The following is a 6,000-nucleotide window of genomic DNA, read 5'->3' as shown; positions in this document are numbered from 1 at the left end:
CTTTAGCTGATTTACATCCGTGAGGTTTAAATCGCATTGTCTCCGTAAGGATTTTTTGCCATGTTTTCTCATGATCTCAAAGAGGCTGTGGCGCATAGTAGATCCTAAAGAAATAGTCATTGATTGACTAATAGAAAGGCAAACACCTCAGAGAGAATCCTTTCTAAGAAATGTTCACAAAAACAAATGCAGAGTGTGCCGTTAAATTTGAATTTTAGATAACCCTCAATTTTTTAGTATATAAATACCCCAATTCATGAGTGGGACACATTTGTATTGAAAAATTACTTGTTAATCTGAAATATGAATTTAGCTGGAGGTTCTGCATTTTATGTCAGTTCTACTCTAAGACCACCTGGTGGTGGGGTGGGGTGGGGACTCATTTATCACTATTTCAGGAACCCGAGTTTTGAAGTTTCACAACGGGCCTGCAACTTGACCAATGTCCCCTGTCTGTGACGTGCTTTTGACAGGGCCCAGGACTGCCCATGGCACATCCCTTCCTCTCCAGGCAGGAGGCTAGCTCAGACCCCAGAGCCAGGTAAAGCCCTCTCAGGGCCAACGTCGTCACCTCTGCCCTGCCACAGCGCCTCCCGCCCCACTAGGTTCCTCGCGGCACTGTGGAGGGAAGTCTCCCCAGACAGGGCCTGAACGCAGGGGCTCCCATGGCAGGCTGACTTCCTCTTGTGCTCTGGGCCACCTTGCCCCAGGACAGCTTCACGGCCAGCTACTGGGGACCGCCCTGCAGTGTGGCCCCAGCTGTCAGGGACGACGAGAGCTGAAAGGAGCCACCTCTTGCTCCAGTTGCTCCGGATCCTTTAATGAGAGAAGCAGGGTTGATTAACCCCAGATCCTCCACTGGCGTTTCATCTCGTGAATGTTAGACAACAACCTCATTATGTGTTTATATCTTCAACGTGACGGGCAAGGAATGAAATCAAGCCATAAAATCAATTATTTCCGCAGAAATAGTCATATGAGACAAAACATCATCAGAGAAAAGGCAGTTGTGACTTGGGCTCGATTTGCCCTGTGCCGACTGTGGGGTGTGTCTCGCTCAGCCACACTCACCTGGGCTTCCTGGTGGCGTCCCGCCATGGGGCACCAGGTGGGTCTCTCTCTCTCTCTCTCTCTCTCTCTCTCTCTCTGAATGCATTTGCAAAAACTGTCAGTATCAGCCTGGACTTGGGGACTCACATGGCCTTTGGGGGGTCCCTACTACCTTGTCACCTTACCTGCCATGGTCAGGGCTCCCAGGGCCACTGGGAATGCATGTGACCCCATGATCACGTGATTTTTGAGGCACCAGAGAATAGTGAAGAGGAAAAGACCCGGAAGTTCTGAAGACAGGTAAGGAAGCTCCAGACCCGCCCCTGGCCCCTGGGGTTCATGGGAAGTTTTCCGACACAGCCTCAGTTTCCCCGGTGCACAGCCTGGGACCTGTGGGCGGTCATTGCTCGGGCCTGGTGTGACTTTCCACTGGAACTGATGCTGGGCACGTCTCTGCACAGCAATCAGGTGGCCAGGCAGCACGGCTTCAGGGCCATTTGTCATCCCAACAACTCGTATGTTCGGGAAGTGTCACCCAGAGGAGTGCAGCACAAAGACGGAGAGGCGGCAAATGGCCGGGCCTGGGCACAAATGGAGAGAGGCACAGAGATCAATCAAAGAAATGGCCCAGCTGCAGCTTGCTCATGGGGCTTCCAAGATTAGAAAAAATAATTTTCCAATATCTCCTGCTCTGATGCACGAGGTCCTGCTGGGGAGAAGACAGGGGCTGACAGGTGGGGGCATGCCTGTGACCTCTGTTGTTGGATTGGTGGCAAGGGATCTTTTTTGCTTTCCACTTCTGTAATTCAAAAATAGATGTAAGTGCTTAAACCCAGAGTGATTTGTGCTCAGGTGTTCCACAGCCTACGTGGGGATGACTGGAGGATGTGGCTGTGGAGACCACTGTGCTGGGTATAAAACAAGGTTGGCAATAAAGGGTGGTGGCATCTGCCAGTGCCATAGGTCCTGCGGCGTGTCCAGAACCATGCCAGACGTCTCCTGAAAATCATATCTTTTATCGTTATTACCACTTGCCCAACAAGGATTATTAAATCTCTTTGGCAAAAAAGCAAATGAAACTCAGGAACACAGAGTGACCCTCCCAAGTCCCACAGCAGAAATGGAAGGACCCGGATGCTGACCCAGGGTTAGAGATGCACCGAGGAGATCCTCCTCTCCTTACTGCACATCCCCGAACGCCCGACTCTTCGTTCTCCTCAGGCCTGAAGGGCAAGAGGAAGGATGGCCTCACAGTTTCCCTGGAAGGTCCACCCAGGCAAGGCCAGGGCAGGCAGGAAGGGCTCAACACAAGACTTGGGGCTCTGGTCCCTCTCCTACCCTGAGAGCCAAGCAGGGGGCTTCCTGTCAGAGCCAGGATTCCACATCGCTCCAGCCCCGTTACCTCCCCTGTCCTCTGGGGAGCTCAGCCCTCTTCTTCCTAGAACCCCGTCCTCTGCTCAGCGATTGGAAGCTGCTGATTAAGATCGTGAGTTTGTCAGATGCACAGGGAGTTGTCCTGGCCACAGCAGGGCCCACACTCGCGCTCACGTCTAACCTGCCCGCATGGAGCTGGGAGGGGCATCTTCCTCTGGGTCCGGTCAGGCTGTCCTGGCCCCCCACTCCCTCGAGGGATGGCGGGGGAGTCTGTAGAGGGCTGTGGCCCCTCGCTTGCTCAGAACTGCAGAGAGCCAGTGGGGCCTGGGGCCTGGGGGCATCTAGGTGTGAGCTAATGGCCGACCTCCGCGGCTCAGCTCTGCCCTGGCCTCCCTCACACCCATGGCCTCCCTCACACCCATGGCCTCCCTCACACCCATGGCCTGGTGCCTGGTGATTCGGGTGACCTGCCCTCTGAGTTCCCAACCCAAGAGGAAAACATTTCTAGGGTGCAGGGAGAGTCAAGGGCTCCCCTAAACACATCTTCTGTTCGCAGCAGGTCTGGAGAACCGAAGGATGTAGGCACAGGAGCAGGGCTGGGAGAGCGAGGGCTGCATCCAGAGAGCCCTGCCCAGCAGACAGCAGAGGGGCACCTGCCCAGCAGACAGCAGAGGGAGGCAGGGCTGCCTTGGGCGGATCAGCACCCCAGATAGATGCCTTAAGCTGAAAATGCAGAGCATATGGGGGCAGCATCTTTTATTTACTGACTCATTTATGCATGTAACATTTATTGAGTACCTACTGTTTGTCAGGGACTGTGCTAAGCCACTGGAGGAAAAGAAATAAAGTCTATTAGGAAAAAAAGGAACACGGATCATTATCCTGCAGTTACCATTACAGCGATAGAAAGGTTTATACTCACGCGTTGGTAATCAGGAGGGAAGCCTGCACCCAGGAGAGAACACAGCCAGGAATTCAGAGCTCGGGCTCTGGAAGGAAGGAGTGTGCCCAGATGCCAGCAGCCACGTCGTGCCTGGGTGACACTGGGGAACCTGCACCGCCTCTCTGGGCTCTGCTTCCTCATCTGCACAGTGGGGTAATGTGACGCCTGCTGTGCAGCAAGGTGACCACAAGCAGCAGTGCTTTGTCATATACTAGGAATTTGCAAAGAGTAGATCTTCAGTGTTGTCAACACATCAAAAAATGCCATCAGTTCACACTGCATGTGATGTCAAAGCATCAACTTGTACACATTGAATACACACGGTTTCTAATCAGCGATTTTGTCCCAATGGAGCTGAACATAAGAGGCTGATCGAAGGGTGATCGTGACAGGTGCTGGCGAGGCTCACAGCCCTCGTGAAGATAAGCTTGTGCACACACCGCTGTGCACGCATGGTGAGGCTGGCACCGGATGCAGCCTCCAGAAGTCACCCCGCTGTTGGAGTGACCTCCGACCCACTCTCTGGTCCCCGTCCCGTCCTGGCTTCCTCTGACGGCTGAGCGAGACGAGCTTCAGCTCCCCCTCTTTCCTGCAGCAGCAGCCTCGGCCCCAGGGCTCCCTGGCTCTCTGCTGTTTCCCCCTCTGGGGGTGAAGTTCCGCAGCGAGGGCATCCACAGCACTGTCCCCTGAGCTGGTCCCCCCACAGCTTTTCTTGCTGTGCCTCTGGGCCCAGGAATCAAGACCTCTGTTGTTCCCTCCGCTGATCAGCTGCCTGCAGGCCCAGCCTACCCTCACTTGAGAGGCCACGGCCACACCCAGGCCCTGAGGGGTACAGTCAGTTCTTTTGCATGGAAATAAATGCAGCTGGGAGGAGAGGAGACCCGGGGGATTGTTGAGAAACTTCAGAGGAACAATGTTGTGGCTCCGGTGCCCTAGAAGACCCACCCTTCAGGAGGAGCTCCAGGGAGGCAGTGAGCAGAGCAAGCTGGCACAGGACGGAGTGCATGGCACTGCCAAGGCAGGAGGGCGGCCTTCAGGGCACCCAAGGGGCTCATCAGGGCATGGGCCTCGCGGGAGCCCTGGGCTGGGATGTGGCCTGGCACAGGCAGCACTGCCAAGGTGCCGTGCCCAGTGTCGGTCGCTCTGCTGCTTCAAGCAGGCGGTTCCAGACCCTTGGGTGCCCTCGCCCGGGCACAGGTGCCCACACCTGCTTGTTACACATTAAGGCGGGAAGCGCTGGGAGGGACGCCGCGCCCTGCACACCAGCTGAGGGACATCTGGTCCTGGTGGCCAACAGAACAAGCTTGAAGAGCAGCTGCGCTCACCTGCGGGCACCTGGAACAGCGTTGGCGGCTGAGTCACCACCCTGGGCTCGGACGGGAGGGGCCCAACATGGAAATTAGGGGGAATACCAATATTGAGTCAAAATGCTAGACTCGCTCAGGAAACAATTAAATGGTATCTGGAGGGAATTGAATATTAAAGTCAAATGCATTCTAATGGGCTAAGTGGCCTCTCCTTGCTCTCTCCTCAAATCATGTATTCAGATATTTCCAAGTCCTGCCGGCTCCAAGGCATTCACACGGGGCGGAGCGTGGTGTTTGTTGAGTATTAAGGGTATGATGATGTCTCGCAGTACTTCACAAATAATTTAGGAGCTGAGCTGCTTCAACAGCAGCTGAGGTGTCGCAAGCCGCCCTCTGCTCTCGGTGTGAGTGTCGGCCTGGCAGGTCCGTGGACTTGAACTTGGGCAGTGGAACCGTCACCCCAGCACAGAGCAGGTGACTTGGCAGCCAGAGCTCCAGGGCCCTCGGGGCCTTCAACAAGTGATTGACAGCAGAAGTTTATAGAGACAGTTTGTAGAGAGCAGCCGGAAGCTGGGGGCAGGACTGGAGAGAAAAAGAAGTCTCCCTTCCAACCCTGAAAGCTGGCAGACTTGCAGCAGGGCAGAGGAGAGTTCTGTGGCTCAGGAAGCTGATGTCGGACTCCAAGACCCAAGGAGGTCCCTAGAGTATGACCAGGGCTCAGACCACAGAGCTGTGAAGGAAGTCCCATCCTGCCAGAGAACTCCCAGCCCTGTGCTCAGCAAGAGCTGCAGGGCAGCCAGAGCCTGCTGGCCCGCCGAGCGAGGGTCCACCTCACCCAGCCACATGTGGGCTGGCAGGAGCAGGGCCGGCTCCCTTCTGCATCTGAGCTCTGTCCGCTGGCAGATTGCGAGGACAGGGATCATGTCTGTAATGAGCAGCTTCAGAACTTACTGTGGTCCTCATTCCCTAGGGAACACAGGTGCCCAGTGTCCACACTGCACAGGGTTCTGTAAGTCACTGGAGGGGACGACACACCTGATGCCAAGCGCCCTCAAGACACACGGTTGCCTGGAGTGCCTCGCCTTTCCTGCAGGGATGTGCGTCCATAGGCTCGGGTCCTTCGGGGTGGGCCCCTGGGACCACTGCCCTGTGGGACAGCAGGGACAGTGGTACTGCTAGCTTATGTTTATTTCTTTAGTAGACACAGCCCATTTAAAAATATCCAAAAGTCACGTGACACATAAAAAAAAAAAGCCAATGAGACCCAAGTCCATGAGAAGACACAGTCCCTGGGAACCTCTGGGTGGCCTAGACGTAGGCTTGTCA

The sequence above is a fragment of the Marmota flaviventris genome, chromosome 3, assembly GCF_047511675.1.
Source record: "Marmota flaviventris isolate mMarFla1 chromosome 3, mMarFla1.hap1, whole genome shotgun sequence".
NCBI lineage: Eukaryota > Metazoa > Chordata > Mammalia > Rodentia > Sciuridae > Marmota > Marmota flaviventris.
Note: the sequence above shows the minus strand (reverse complement) of the source record.